Genomic DNA, 16,620 nt, shown 5'->3' with positions numbered 1-16,620 from the left:
CTGCATGTGGAAGAGTAATGTTTATCCACAGGATAAATCCTGATAATTTAAGAATGTAGGTTATCTGCTTGGAAAAGTCTTTTAAACAGGGCCCAGAAAGAGAAGTAGAGCTGAAAGTAACCTGAGACCGTCCCGTTTCCCCTTCCACCCAGAAAGAGACTGGAAAGAAATGTACTGAAGCCTTCCATAGCCAAAGTCCTGCTTTGTGGTAATTGGAGGATATCTTCAGGCTGCCTGTCTGCTTTATATCCATGAACCCAAAAGACTGTCAATACAACCAGGGCACTTATACAAAGCATGCAGACAACCCCTAGGAGAAGTCTGCTGGGGAAAGAAGACTCACACACCTACAGAGGAAAATCATGCTAAGTCTCCATACAAGTCAACCTAAACCCTCACTCATAAATGTGAATGACCAATGTAAGATCATTAGATATTTGAGGAAAACCAATACAAGTAAGGAAAAGGACCAGATGAGCAAACAGAATAGATGACCTTGGAAAAACGAAATAGATATAATGCAGGAAATGAAAGAGAACTTAAAAAAATAATTTGTTAGTGTCCTTAGAACAGAAAGGATATTACGTCCATAATATATGAACAGGTTGCCATCACAAACTGAGTTGCCAGGACACTAGAAAAATTATTGGCAATTAAAAATATGATTGCCCAAAAAACCCCACACCTCAATTAAAAAGTGAACTAAATAATGAAACTGATTAAAGATAGAATTAGTCATATAGAAGATAAAGTAACGGAAATTTTGAGAACACAGAGCAAAATGACAAAAATTTTGAACAAGTTGAAACATGAAAAGTCTGTTTAGGAGGTCCATGTATACTCCTCAGCTGACTAGCTGTGACCTTGGGCAAGTTGCATAACACTAACACCCAGTGTTAAGTGTGTGTTTACTGTTTTCCAGCACTGTTTTAAGTCCTTACACATGTTAACCCATCTAATCCCCTTGGCAGTCCGCTGTAGGTTGTCCTTCCGTTTGCCATCATCTACCACTACATCCTTGATTTGAGGAGCTGGATGTTCTGTAGTACTTTCACCTGATAAATTAATTTCTTTATAAAGTACCAAATAAGGGACATAGAGAGTCCACAACCTACCATTCATCCTCTCTTTTCAAATATTGGCCAGGGACCCCGTCTCTGCCTCCCTGCAAATATTGTTGCATCTGTGGTAGAGTCAAAACACACAAGCAGCCAGTCATAAAGCCAAGAAGTGTTGGAGGCAAGAAACCATGCCAAAGAGGCAGTGGTGATGTGTGGACATGTGGTTTTTCCCTAAACGGGGCTTCAAATAATATTGAATTAACAAGCAACCTTTAATAAAAAAGAGAGACCTGTAGATTTTATACAAAATTCTAAATTTCAGGTTCTTGTGACAAAACTGGAAGATTTGGTCCCTCTTCAAAAAAGGTAACGAGTATGTTAGTTAGGATAGACTGTTGTAATAACTAGCCTCTAAGGCACCTGGGTGGCTCAGTCAGTTAAACCTCTGACTTCGGCTCAGGTCATGATCTCATGGTTTGTGAGTTCGAGCCCCACGTCGTGCTCTGTGCTGACAGCTCAGACCTGGAGCCTGCTTTGGATTCCGCGTCTCCCACTCTCTCTCTGCCCCTTCCTCACTTGTGCTCTGTCTCTCTGTCTCTCAAAAAAAAAAAATTAAAAAAATTTTTTAAATAATAATAAATAGACTCTAAAATGCAGCACCTCAAAGAAGATAGAATTTTTTCTTTTATAATAGTCCAGTGATGATCAAGAGGTCCAGACTAGGTAGGCGGCTTTCCCTGAGATCATCCAGGATCTCTGATGGCTTCTATTTTTTTGTTCCAGAAGAAACATTTTCATTTACCATCTTTGATTTTAGAAAAGACTACTTTCACAAGAAAACAAATCCCTTGCCTTCTATACGTATTCCGATATCGAATGAATCAAGGCCAATTTAAAATCTCCTGCACCTTGCAGATGATGGATAGATATTTCAAAGCACTTTTATAAAGCACTGTTTTGAAAATGATAAAGATGTGACAAAACAAAACAAAAACTAACAAAACTTCTCTACAGACCATTATACATGACCTATAATGATGTGGATGGTACTAACAAAGAGAGAAAATATGCAATGCTCCTTCTTCATTAGTACAGGAGTACCAATTAAGTATCTGTACTTAACTGCAAAGTCAATCACCTTGTCTTTTCATTTTTCATTCGCTCTGTAGCAGACATAGTTGAATGCCTGCCCAGCAGCAATTTCCTCCCTCCTTGATGTTGACAGAATTCTGACATTGTGCAGCTATGTGCTTCAGGAGAGGCGGGCCTCATCCCTGTCATTACGGGTTGGTCTAAATAATCACATAGACCCCACTCTCCTTGCATTAAAGATTTCCAAGAAAATAATTTGTATCATGTCACATGGCTTTTACAACAAACAGGAAAAGTACTGAGAAAAACCGCCTGGGTGGCTCAGTCAGTTCAGCATCTGACTTCAGCTCCGGTCATGATCTTGTGGTTCATGAGTTGGAGCCCCCACATTGGGCTCTCTGCTGTCAGCACAGAGCCCCCTTCGGATCCTCTGTCTCCCTCTCTCTCTGTCCCTTCCCCAGTTGCACACGCACACACACTCTCTCTTTCTCTCTGTCAAAAAAAATAAACATTAAAAAAAAAATGAAGTATTTAGCATCATAATTTCCAGGAGAGAGAGAAGTCATTCCATCAACACTGACTGGCTCGGTGCCACCCCTGCAGCTGCCTCACCTTCCACTCTAACAATGCTCGGAGCAGCAGGACACTTGTCTTTGGAAACCACACTTTGCCAATATCAACACAATATTTGCTCGGCTCCACCTTTCTGCATCTCCCTTCCTCTTCTTAATATTGCACTGAGTAGTCACTGGTACAGGAATCTGTAGCCAACAAAGACACATCAGGGCTTTTCATACTCTGTGCTCTCTCCCTGAGCTGCTCTTCCTCTTGCCTCTTCATTTTTCAAGCATCAACATCAAGCATCTTCTGGGTGAAAGATTCCGTGGCCCTCACCGTCTTCAGGATAGAGTTAAGCATACTCTCTTCTGGGCTGGACCTATATTTTGGCTATATTTCTCTTATTGTATAATGCGTATTTCCTGATAATTCTCCATACACATATGTTTCTTCCCACTAAGATATGAGTGAATTGGGCTGAATATATGGTACTTTTAAATAGGAATAAAGGGCAGAAAGGAAAGGAGATGATAAGAAAAAAGAGAGGGAAAGATGGAGGAAGGGAAGAAAGAGAAGTGTTATGGTTTCTTTCTTTTTTCTCAATGAGACCATGATGAAATAATCAACTTGTGTCATGTTTAGATCCTAGCAGATGGTTCCCCAAACTGGGAAACTTTCTTCTCCATTCATGGTTAAGAAACAAAATGGAAAACATTGCAGCCAATTTTTAAAAATATTTATTTGGGGGGTGCCTGGGTGGCTCAGTTGGTTAAGCATCCGACTTCGGCTCAGGTCATGATCTCACGGCCTGTGAGTTCGAGCCCTGCGTCGGGCTCTGTGCTGACAGCTCAGAGTCTGGAGCCTGTTTCAGATTCTGTGTCTCCCTCTCTCTCTGACCCTCCCCCATTCATGCTCTGTCTCTATCTGTCTCAAAAATAAATAAACGTTAAAAAAATTTTTTTTTAAATATTTATTTGGGAAACATAGATTCATTAAGTGATTGGCATCCATAATAAATAGAAAGAATAAAGTGCTACTGACCTAAGAACCAAAGATAGGCTTTTATACCATTAAATGAGATCAAGATCATAACATTGGAAGGTCTCTGAAATCAGGCAGGCCTGCTGGAATCTGGGCTTCACCCTGTGCTAACCGTATGACCTTGAGCAACTTCCCATCTTCTAGCTTCCAGTTCTGCATCATACAAAATGAGTACAATAACACCGATCTTATATGATTAATATGCAGTTTGCATTAAATGAGATAACTGTACCTAGCTCAATGCTGGGCACAAGCCAATTAGATGTTTAGATGTCAGCATCTTTTTATACATGGCAAGTACTGACTAGAATATATATATTTCTTACCATGAATATATACATACTGTTCTGGTTTGTTTAGGATGAGTCAACTCCCTATAGAATGACCATTCTTGGACAAATTGATAAATTTGAGTTACCTAATTTGAGGCCTGTGGAATGCAGGGGTCTCAACAAGAGAACATCAAGATGTTCTGTGGACAGGGAACATGTCTAGTTCAACTTTGGGTCCCAAGAATGGAGCACAGAGCCTGGCACACCCTAGATGGCAATGAGTTTCATTGGAAGAACGAATTCATGAAATCACTCTCAAGGTCTCATCTGAGCCATATTGCTAAAATTTATATCAACATAAGATCCCAGCACTCCTGGCAGGATCTTTCTTTGTAACATGTTTTTAAAACCTGCATAACATCAAACAGAAAAGAAGTAGGGTTTCATTCTTCCTTGACTTTCCTCACATTGCCATTTTCTCTCAGTGCAAGGAAACCTTTTTCAGCTCCATGGCTGAGAAACAGCCAACCTTTCAGCTGTAAGAATTTTCCAGATGCATGCGAGAGCTTCATTAGAAACCTTCTCCACTCTCGCCCTCAAAAAACCCCCAAAACACAAACCAATAAGCAAACCAACAAGCCAACAAACAAACAAAAACAGATATTTTTCTTTCTCTTTTTCCTGACTCTGTTATTATGGTTGTGAACTGCGATGTTTAAAATTACATCATTCTTATGATTTATAAAGTTCTAAATAAAATACTGTTTACAAATGCACAAAGCACAGAAGATGTTAACTAGATATGATGGTAAGATGGAGATAGCTGCCCAGTCTGAACTGAAGAAGAGCACCCCACTGGGAGTCAGCTAACATGATTTATTTTGTCAGCATTTGGCAGACCCAGTAAATTACATAGCAGATACCAAGTGGAATTATCTACAATGCATTTCAGAGGGCCAGCTGTGCTTGGTATAAGAAATAATATTTCATTTAAGGGAATTAGTATTATGAAATAGAGTTAAGTATGTAAGTGGGAGCTGTCTAAAAATTATTTTATAAAAATACTTGGTTTTCCCTCTTTGAAGCTCATTTGAAACAAACTTTATAAACTTCATTTTGAGTTTAAAAGGAGGCAAGCATTTTGTAGTTTAAAGACACTAAGACTGACAGAAAATTAAGATACCTGAATTGTCTAGCAGTACACGGCAGAGATTTCTGAAAGTCTTTGTGAACTCCAGGTTCACAGCCTGGAGTCAACCTGATGTTATACCCGCGGGCAAAAAGAAGTCATTAAAGTCATGAAAAAAGTGATGTCCTCCAACCTGCAATGTGGCATAAAGCCTAGTTCACCACAGCCAGCTGGTGAACAGTCCTGGGATGATTTCAAAATGGCAATCTACACCTCTTACTTTCTTCCCCTTGCTATGAACTCCTTCCTGGGTCAGAGACCAGACATAAGGACAGATGTGTAGGCTCAGTGAGGACCAGTCAGGCGTGAGACAAAAACAATGGAGTGACTCAGAAGTGAACTAGATGCCTCACTCCGCCGCTAGAGGGTGTTGCGCAGAGTGATACAAGAGAAAGACTGGGTAGACTTCTTAAAGAGATCTTGGAGTGTTAGAGTTGGAAGCCTTGTTCTTTCCACATCCTCACACTCTTGAGAAAGGGGAGCACTTGCCATGGTTTCCTATAAAGAGGATCCCCAGAGAATAGCCTGTGAAGTTCAGGGATACATCTGCACATAGAGACTGGTACCAGCAGAACCCGTGGGCACGTCCAGAGCTGCCAGGGCACGGGCAGAAGACACCAGCGGGCTTTGGACACAAGCAGTGGGATCAGAAAGAGGGCAGAACAAGCCAGGAATGAACACAAATTACCCCCCAGTGTTCCACAGAGCCAAGACGGTTCTAATAAGGAGTCTAAGCTTCCCAGGGCCCCAGAGGTCCAATAAGATGGTTGGAAGCACAGGTCAGCTGGCTCCGCAAATCCTCTTTGCCCAGACACACAGGAAGCAAAGGTTCCAGGACCATGCTTAGTCTCGGCAAGAGGGACCCCTGTCCTGGACCCCATCTTTACAGGGCTCTGCTGATCACCAACAAGTGCGTTTGCTGAAGAATTCATGCTGCCACTTAGGACCCAAGGTCAGAGGCGGCACAGACCAACGTAAAACCCTAAATATTTGCTCTCCAACTGATACTATTCAGACCCCAGGGAAAGCTTCTCCACTCCATTAGATCCTCTAAACAAAAGGCAATTGTGTCCAAAGCCCAGAGTTTTGTGGACTGCGCTTGTGTCAATGCTGCTTGGGAGCATGGGGAGGATTTCAGCCATGCATTTGGTGACAACACTTTGGGGAGGAAAAAACCAAATTAATTAACTTGTAAATCCTTCCTCTCAAATAGTGTGAATTCAGAAGTGTCTTTTATAATGAAATAGCAATTCCCTTATGGTGCCAACTGTCCGTTTTCTTTGTTCTCTTTATTTTATTTTTTGTACTTGCAGAGGTGCTCATGAATTTGCCCACTATTTTCTTTTTTTTTTTAATGGAAAATAAAATAAATACATACATATATATATATACATATATATATATATGTGTATATATATAAGCATATACAGTTAATGGATCACGTTTCCTGAAAATACTACATTCAATTAAGTCACAATTACCCAGAAAAACCAAAGAGATATAACTGGCTTATTTATTTATTTTTAAGCATCCCATTTTTATTTATTTTATTTTTATTATTATTTTTTATATAATTATTGTCAAATTGGTTTCCATACACTACCCAGTGCTCACGATTTTCAACAGTTAACCTGGTATCTGAGAATTAGCTACAGTATTATTCATATTATCCTTACGTGCATGTATAGTGTAGGTCTAGTGTAACAGGCATGAAGCGCAATCACTTTCCTTTATATTGGCAATTTCATGGGCATTCAATGCTAGAATTACAAATAGTTCTGTTTCTATAAAAATATTTACTAAGAATTAAAATTTTGAAATTTATAGTGTCGATGAATCACTTTGATATAAAATTTTGTGAAAAAAATGAATTGATATTCATTGTACTGTGTAGTTTGCCTTTTAATCTTAATAGATAATTTTAAATATTAAAAAAATTGTTTAAGTTGACTTATTTTTGCAAGAGAGACAGAGAGAGTGAGCGGGGGAGGGGCAGAGAGAGAGGGAGGGAGGGAATCCCAAGCAGGCTCTGCACTGTCAGCATGGAGCCTATGTGGGGCTCAAACACACAAACCGCGAGATCATGACCTGAGCCGAAACCAAGAGTTGGATGCCTAATCCCCTGAGCCACCAGGCGTCCCAATGATTTTAAATATTTTAGAAGAAATCTTACTTACTTAACAATCTAGGCAAAACAATTTTATTTGTTTACACTTACTTTAAATTTTCTTAAAACCTTACCCAAATTTTATAGTTTGGATATGGTTACATTTTACTTTTTAATCCATGTGTTCATTAGTGAACACAAGAAAACAAGTTATATGTGAAAATTTTGATTATATCACCATAATTAGTGACTTTACTTGAAATGATGGCCAAAAATTTGGATTCCAGGAAACCAATATATACTAATTTCTGAACTATTACTCATCCAAACATTGCCATCCCATCAAGAGAACGCTCTGGCGTGTGCAATACAAATTAAACTCAGTTGTAGTCAAGTGATATTTTGCTAACTCTCAGCTTTATATATATTTTTCTGATGTGTCCTTACAAAGTATATATTTCAAGTTAGGAGGATAGAACGTATTTCATTTAGCAATTTATTGATCTGATTTATAACTTTTAAATATATAGACTTAAGATATGTGGACCTCCATTTGCCTCGAGCCTTAAAAAGGTTGGGTAGTTGGGGTGCCTGGGTGGCTCAGTTCGTTGGGCATCCAACTTTGGCTCAGGTCATGATCTCACCGTTCATGAATTCAAGCCCTGCATCGGGCCCTGTGCTGACAGCTTGGAGCCTGGGGCCTGCTTCAGATTCTGTGTCTCCCTCTCTTTCTGCCCATCCCCACTCACACACTGTCTCCCTCCATCTCAAAAGTAAATAAACATTAAAAAAAAAAAAAGGTTGGGTAGTCATGAAGGAACCCCACAAGCAGAGATTCAGTGTAGACCAGCACTCTGGGGATAAAGCAGAAGTGAATCTGGGGATAAAGCTAGGAAAATTCAGGGATTGCGGAGCCATCAAGAAGATGCCCACAACCAGATGGGGTGATGACATTGGCAGTTGGAATGAGCTCTTCAGTTGTCTGCCCCACCGGTCTGTTACCAGTCAGCTCACTCACCCTGACTTCATCTCCCTGCTGCTTTCAAAAAAGTCAAGCATGAGATTTCTTCCCTGGAAATTCAGTAAGAGTAGGGAGTAAAGGCAGTTTGGAGAAAGGATTTTGAACTGGATAGTGATTGAAATGGTTTGACCTGAATATGATTACAGATATACTAAACTAGACAGATGCTTACCTAATTACACTGAATTATATTCTCCTCCTGCAGAACAGAAATACAGGCTTGGAAAAGGAAAATGGGCACCAATACCAAAATAAAGGGAGTTTCACATCTGCTAACATCTGACTTGGCATTTTTCTAATGCATAACTCTTACTGGTAGCATCTTGCTGGAGAATAGGACACCTTTTGAATGGGAGAGACTAACAAAGGTAAAAAGATGGGGATTATTAATTTCTTGGCTTGACACAGGAATTTGTAACCCTAGCTATATGATGAAATTCCTGAAGAGCTTTACAAATATTCAAATTTCCTTCCCCACTTCAGAGTCATTGAGGCTGAATTTCTGGGTATAGGGTTTAGTATCTGTATATTATAAAAACAACTCAAAGGAGCACCTGGGTGGCTCAGTTGGTGGAGCATCCGACTTCGGCTCAAGTCATGATCTTGAGGTTTGTGAGTTCTAGCCCCATATCGGGGTCGCTGCTGTCGGCCTGTCAGCAGACAGCCCACTTCAGATCCTCTGCACCCCCCTGTCCCTCCTCCGCTTGCACTCTCCCAATAAATAAATAAATATTAAAAAGAAAAAAAAAACACAACTCAAGTGATTCTAGAGAGCAGCCAGGACTATATTCCATAGGGCAGGTATCTTCCCAGTCAGTTCTTTGTGTCTTTGTTCCCAAATCTTGGCAGATTCACCAGTTAATGCTATACTGTTTCTTCTATCCCTGTCTAGGTTGTCATGGTCCAAGATCCTGCCAACTGATTAGGTCCCGTGCCTCAGGTGCCTTGCGTATCAGCTTATTTACAGTGTGTGTGACAGCCACATCACTGACTTGGGGAAATTAGCCTGTGTCAAAGCCAATTAGTCTCACTGTTTCCACTTTAATGAACCAGATCAATTAAGAAGAGGGCTACACTGGAAAATTCCTGGGCCAGCCAGACCAGCAGTCCTTAGGTACTATGTGGTTAGACATCAAATTCATTCATTCATTCATTCATTCATTCATTCAATAAGCATATACTGAGCAGCAGCTATGTTCTGGATACTGGAAACAAAATGTTTAATGAAGATACACTCTCAACATTCAAAGAGCTCACAGTTTTTTATTTGACACCTTAGAAATCAAGGGGCACCTGGGTGGCTCAGTTGGTTAAGCATCTGACTCTTGATTTCTGCTCAGGTCATGATCTCATGGTTCTTGAGATCAAGCCAGGATCTTGTTGGGCTTTGTGCTAACAGTGCAACACTGTGGAGCCTGCTTGGGATTCTCTCTCTTCCTTGCTCTCTGCCCCTCCCCTGCTTGCCTGTGTCCGTGCAAAATAAATAACAGTTTTAAAAAATCAATTATTTCCCAGCCATCTGAAGCTCACCTGTTTTTAGTCCCAAAATTTACCACTCCTTTCCAGACTTTAGAATTTGATAAGCCAGTATGTTTTTTAGTTGGAAGATAAGCAAGTTTTAATTTTACAAAGTAAAAAACAAAACCAGATGAAAGTCTTTTTAACACACAAAAGTAGCAAATATATACCTTAGCGTAAGGAACTGACATTTAAATGAAAAAAATTAGCTTCATCAAGAACTCTACATTCTTGCTGAAGATTGTTGCTACCTCCCAACAATCTCTCTCTCTTTTTGTTAATGTTTATTTATTTTTGAGACAGAGACAGAGCATGAGCAGGGGAGGGGCAGAGAGAGACACACACACAGAATGGGAAGCCAGGTCTAGGCTCTGAGCTGTCAGCACAGAGCCTGACACAGGGCTCGGGCCCACGAACCATGAGAGCACAACCTGAGCTAAAGTCAGATGCTTAACTGACTGAGCCACCCAGGGGCCCCCCAATAATCTCTTTCTATAAGATTTATTTAAAACCAAGTTTTCCTTTCTTTATTTCTTTCTTTTTCTTTCTTTCTTTCCTTCCTTCCTTCCTTCTTTCCTTCCCCCCCCCCCTTCTTTCCTAATAGTGAATAGTACCTATGAAGAAGTATATTCTTCTCCAAATAAATATGCTGGAAACTGAATTACACTTCTGGCCGAGGTGGGGTAACAGGACCAGATTTACATTTCCACATTAAACAATCAATAAGTGAAGAAAATATATGAAACAATGGTTTTCAAGACACGGGATATCATGAAATGAACAATATCAACTTCTGAAAGAAAGGAGACAAATGAGGTGAGTCCTATGATTATCCCAGCATACTGTCTTATGAGGGATTCCAGGCTGTAGTGCAAGAAAGGGGAACACAGGTGGAGCCTGGGTGATTCCCTGACTTGGGGCGGAGCTGTAAGTGTGCAGTGAACAAGATGGCTAGAGGTCACAGGAAAAAATACTGGAGAGAAAAAGAGCTTTCTAGACAGAGATACCTGATGATCTGCAGAGTTTCGCTTGAATTTTCACTTGAGTACTAGCTAGCAAATTCATTTGAGGAAACTGCCTTAGACCAGGGACAGAATCTCCTGAAAAGGTAGAGAAAGAGTACCAAGCACCCATACAGAGACAGAATAGTGTTTGCACCCAGAATTCACACTGGGAACCTCATGATTCACAAAGCAGTAGGTAGAGTACTCAGAAAGGTGTCATCTTGGTAGTGGGGAATAATCAGACCCATACTGAGGACCGTTCTGATCTTACTTAATAAATCATAAAAGCAAGACCCCCCAAATTCAAACTGTTTTCACAAAATGTAACTGCGCCCTGGAACAAAGTACAAAAATATTTATAGAAATGCAGAGCACATGCTTCGGCATCACATATACTAAAATTGGAACGATACAGAGAAGATTAGCATGGCTCCTGCGCAAGGATGACGTGCAAATTCGTGAAGTGTTCCATATTTTTTTTTTCACTCTTAAGTGGATCCTGAGAAACTTAACAGTAACCCATGGGGGAGGGGAAGGAAAAAAAAAAGAGGTTAGAGTGGGAGAGAGCCAAAGCACAAGAGACTCTTAAAAACTGAGAACAAACTGAGGGTTGATGGGGGGTGGGAGGGAGAGGAGGGTGGGTGATGGGTATTGAGGAGGGCACCTTTTGGGATGAGCACTGGGTGTTATATGGAAACCAATTTGACAATAAATTTCATATATTAAAAAAAAAAAGAAATGTAGAGCACATATCAAGGTAAAACTCACAATGACTGGCATCTAATAAAAAATTACCAGGGGAGTACCTGGGTCACTCAGTCAGGTAAGCATTTGACTCTTGATCTGAGCTCAGGTCATGATCTCACAGTGTGTGGGATAGAGCCCTGCATGGGGCTCTGCACTGACAGTGCAAAGCCTGCTTGGGCTTCTCTGTCTCCCCCCTCTCTGACCCTTCCCCAATCACACTTGCTCTCTCTCTCTCAGTAAATATATAAACTTAAAAAAAAAATTAGTGTCCACTCTCACCACTGTTGTTTAACATAGTGTTGGAAGTGCTAGCATCAGCAATCAGACAACAAAAGGAAATCAAAGGCATCAAAATTGGCAAAGATGAAGTCAAGCTTTCACTTTTTGCAGATGACATGATATTATACATGGAAAATCCAATAGACTCCACCAAAAGTCTGCTGGAACTGATACATGAATTTAACAAAGTTGCAGGATACAAAATCAATGTACAGAAATCAGTTGCATTCTTATACATTAATAATGAAGCAACAGAAAGACAAATAAAGAAACTGATCCCATTCACAATTGCACCAAGAAGCATAAAATACCTAGGGATAAATCTAACCAAAGATGTAAAAGATCTGTATGCTGAAAACTATAGAAAGCTTATGAAGGAAATTGAAGAAGATATAAAGAAATGGAAAAACATTCCATGCTCATGGATTGGAAGAATAAATATTGTCAAAATGTCAATACTACCCAAAGCTATCTACACATTCAATGCAATCCCAATCAAAATTGCACCAGCATTCTTCTCGAAGCTAGAACAAACAATCCTAAAATTCATATGGAACCACAAAAGACCCCGAATAGCCAAAGTAATTTTGAAGAAGACCAAAGCAGGAGGCATCACAATCCCAGACTTTAGCCTCTACTACAAAGCTGTAATCATCAAGACAGCATGGTATTGGCACAAAAACAGACATATAGACCAATGGAATAGAATAGAATCCCCAGAACTAGACCCACAAATGTATGGCCAACTAATCTTTGACAAAGCAGGAAAGAACATTCAATGGAAAAAAGTCTCTTTAACAAATGGTGCTGGGAGAACTGGACAGCAACATGCAGAAGAATGAAACTAGACCACCTTATTACACCATTCATAAAAATAAACTCAAAATGGATAAAGGACCTGAATGTGAGACAGGAAACCATCAAAACCCTAGAGGAGAAAGCAGGAAAAGACCTCTCTGACCTCAGCCAAAGCAGTCTCTTACTTGACACATCCCCAAAGGCAAGGGAATTCAAAGCAAAAATGAACTACTGGGACCTCATGAAGATAAAAAGCTTCTGCACAGCAAAGGAAACAACCAACAAAACTAAAAGGCAACCAACGGAATGGGAAAAGATATTTGCAAATGACATATCAGACAAAGGGCTAGTATCCAAAATCTATAAAGAGCTCACCAAACTCCACACCTGAAAAACAAATAACCCAGTGAAGAAATGGGCAGAAAACATGAATAGGCACTTATCTAAAGAAAACATTCGGATGGCCAACAGGCAGATGAGAAGATGCTCAACGTCGCTCCTCATCAGGGAAATACAAATCAAAACCACACTCAGATATCACCTCACGCCAGTCGGAGTGGCCAAAATGAACAAATCAGGAGACTATAGATGCTGGAGAGGATGTGGAGAAACAGGAACCCTCTTGCACTGTTGGTGGGAATGCAAATTGGTGCAGCTGCTCTGGAAAGCAGTGTGGAGGTTCCTCAAAAAATTAAAAATAGACCTACCCTATGACCCAGCAATAGCACTGCTAGGAATTTACCCAAGGGATATAGGAGTACTGATGCATAGGGGCACTTGTACCCCAGTGTTTATAGCAGCACTTTCAACAATAGCCAAATTATGGAAAGAGCCTAAATGTCCATCAACTGATGAATGGATAAAGAAATTGTGGTTTATATACACAATGGAGTACTACATGGCAATGAGAAAGAATGAAATATGGCCCTTTGTAGCAACGTAGATGGAAATGGAGAGTGTGATGCTAAATGAAATAAGCCATACAGAGAAAGACAGATACCATATGTTCTCACTCTTATGTGGATCCTGAGAAACTTAACAGAAACCCATGGGGGAGGGGAAGGAAAAAAAAAAGAGGTTAGAGTGGGAGAGAGAGCCAAAGCACAAGAGACTCTTAAAAACTGAGAACAAACTGAGGGTTTATGGGGGGTGGGAGGGAGGGGAGGGTGGGTGATGGGTATTGAGGAGGGCACCTTTTGGGATGAGCACTTGGAAACCAATCTGACAATAAATTTCATATATTGAAAAAAAAAATTACCAGGTATGCAACTTATTACTAGGGATGAGGGAAAATACAACCCATAGTAAGGGAAATAATCAAAATAAACTCAGAACAAAATAAATGTTAGAATTAGAAGACAAAAAATATTAAAACTGTGATTATAAGTATATTCCTCGTGTTCAAAAAGTTAAATAGAGACGTGAAAGATATAAAAAATAGACTCATTTTCAGCTCAGGTCATGATCCCAGGGTCATGGGTTCAAGCCCCACAACAGGCTCTATGCTGAGGGTCGAGCCTGCTTAAGATTCTCTCTCTTTCTCCCTCTGCCGCCTCCCTAACTCTTGCTCACTCTATCTCTAAAGTAAATAAAATGAAAAAAATAATTAAATAAATAATAATGTGATATATAGAGAAAAGAGATTTTTAAAAAATGAACAGAGCATCAGTGAGCTGTTAGGCAACCTCAAGTGAACTAATATATGTGTAATTTGAGTCACCAAAAGAGATAAGAGAGTTGAGAAGGCAGGAAAAAAATTTTTTTAAATAATAGCCAAAATTTTTCCCAGTTTGATGAAAATGATAAGCCCATAAATTCAAGCACAAGAAAGATAAAGAAAACTACACCAAGTCACGTCGATTTGTTCAAAACCAATGATAAAAACAATTTAAAAGCAGTTAGTGAAAACATGTGTCTAACACATGTGATATACAGCACAAGAAAACTAAGGTTAGGAGCAGATTCCAGATTAGAAGCAATGCAAGTGAGGACAGTAGAGCAACATCTTCGAAAGTATGGAAAGAACAGTACTGTCAATCCAGACTTCTATACTCCAAGCAAAAATGTCTTTCAAATATGAAGGCAAAATAAATAATTTTTTTACACACAAAAAGCTGAAAAAAACCTAATCACTATAAGACCCTCACTATAAGAAATGCTAAAGGAGGTCCTTCAGGCAAAAGGAAAATTATATCAGTTAGAAATGTTGATCTATACAAAGGAATGAATATCACTGGAAATGGTAACTACATAGGTAAGTATATAAGATGTTTTCTTATTATTTAAATACATTTAGAGGACAACTGTTTAAACAAAAATATTAACAATGGTGTGTGAGATTTATAGCATTTGCAAAAATAAAATCTGTGGCAGCAATAACACAAAGATCAAAAGGGAAGAAATAAAAGTATGCTGTTCTACGATTCTTAGACTATGCGTAAAGTGCTACAATGTACTTCAAGGTAAGCTGTGATAAGTGAAAGGTGTAACTTAACCCTTGAAACAAGAAAACAAAAAGTTAGAGCTAAAAAGACAACAAAGGATTATAATTTAAAAAATACTTTGAGAGAATGAGTAAACAAGTTGAAGACTGGGAGAAAATATTTGCCTAAGACATATCTGATAAAAGACAGTTGTCCAGAATATACAAATAACTTTTAAAAACTCAACAATAATAAAATGACCAATATGATTTGAAAATTGACAAAAACCTGAACAGACACCTCATCAAAGAAGATGTACAGATGACCAGAAAATGTATGGAAAGATGTTCAACATCAAAATTGTTAAACAGAATTGTAAATTAGAATAATGAGATACCACTCATACCTATTGAATGGCCAAACTAAAACACTGACAACACAAAATGCTGATGAAGATGTGGAGTACCAGGAAATCTCATTCACTGCTGGGGGAAATACAAAGTGGTACAGTCACTTTGGAAGACAGTTTGGCAGTTGATTACAAAACTAAACATATTTTTACCATATGTTCTAGCAATTTCACTCCCAGATATTTACCCAAAGGAGTTGCAAATTATATCCACACAAAAACCTACACAAAGGTGTTTATTGAAAACTTATTCATAATTTCCAACACTTGGAAGCAACCAAGATGTTTTTCCAGTAGGTGAATGGATAAATAAACTGTGGTACATCTAACCAATGGAATATTATTTGGTGTTTTTAAAATGAGCTATCAAGCCATGACATGGAGGAAACGTAAATGCATATTACTAAGTGAAAAAAGCCAATTTGAAAAGACCACATACTATGATGACATTCTGGAAAAGGCAAAACTCTGGGGGCAGTAAAAGAATCACTTGTTGCCACATGGGTTAAAGGGGAAAAAGGGATGAATAGGTGGAACACAGAGGATTTTTAGGATAGTGAAACTATTCTGTATGAAACTATAATGGTTGATACTTGTCATTATATACTTGTCAAAACCCATAGAATTTACAACAAGAGTAAAGCCTAATGTAAACTGTTGATCTTGGGTGATAATGATGTATCCATATAGGTTCATCAACTTTAAAAAATATATCACCCTGGTGCAGGATGTTGATAGTTAGAGAGGCTGTGCATGTGTGGGGGCAGGGGTATATAAGATATCTCTTTACCTTCCACTCAATTTTGATGTGAATCTAAAACTTCTCTAAAATATATAGTCTATTTAAAAGTAAAACAAAGGGCGCCTGGGTGGCTTGGTCGGTTAAGCATCCGACTTCGGCTCAGGTCATGATCTCACGTCCGTGAGTTCGAGCCCCGCATCGGGCTCTGTGCTGACAGCTCAGAGCCTGGAGCCTGTTTCAGATTCTGTGTCTCCCTCTCTCTCTGCCCCTACCCTGTTCATGCTCTGTCTCTCTCTGTCTCAAATATAAATAAACATTAAAAAAAATAAAATAAAAAATTTTTTTAAAAATTAAAAAAA

General features: G+C 39.2%; 1 protein-coding gene and 1 non-coding gene across 2 annotated transcripts in view; one reads left to right on the top strand and one right to left on the bottom strand.

The window, feature by feature from the left end:
* RANBP3L (RAN binding protein 3 like) overlaps positions 1 to 16,620 on the bottom strand; it is a 281,333-nt gene that overhangs the window by 52,262 nt on the left and 212,451 nt on the right. The window lies entirely within an intron of this gene.
* LOC113594964 (U6 spliceosomal RNA) lies at positions 11,239 to 11,341 on the top strand. Its single transcript, XR_003415447.1, has one exon. It is a non-coding gene; the product is annotated as a U6 spliceosomal RNA (small nuclear RNA).

The sequence above is a fragment of the Acinonyx jubatus genome, chromosome A1, assembly GCF_027475565.1.
Source record: "Acinonyx jubatus isolate Ajub_Pintada_27869175 chromosome A1, VMU_Ajub_asm_v1.0, whole genome shotgun sequence".
In the NCBI taxonomy this organism is placed as follows: Eukaryota; Metazoa; Chordata; class Mammalia; order Carnivora; family Felidae; genus Acinonyx; species Acinonyx jubatus.
This window is presented reverse-complemented; position numbering and strand designations above follow the sequence as displayed.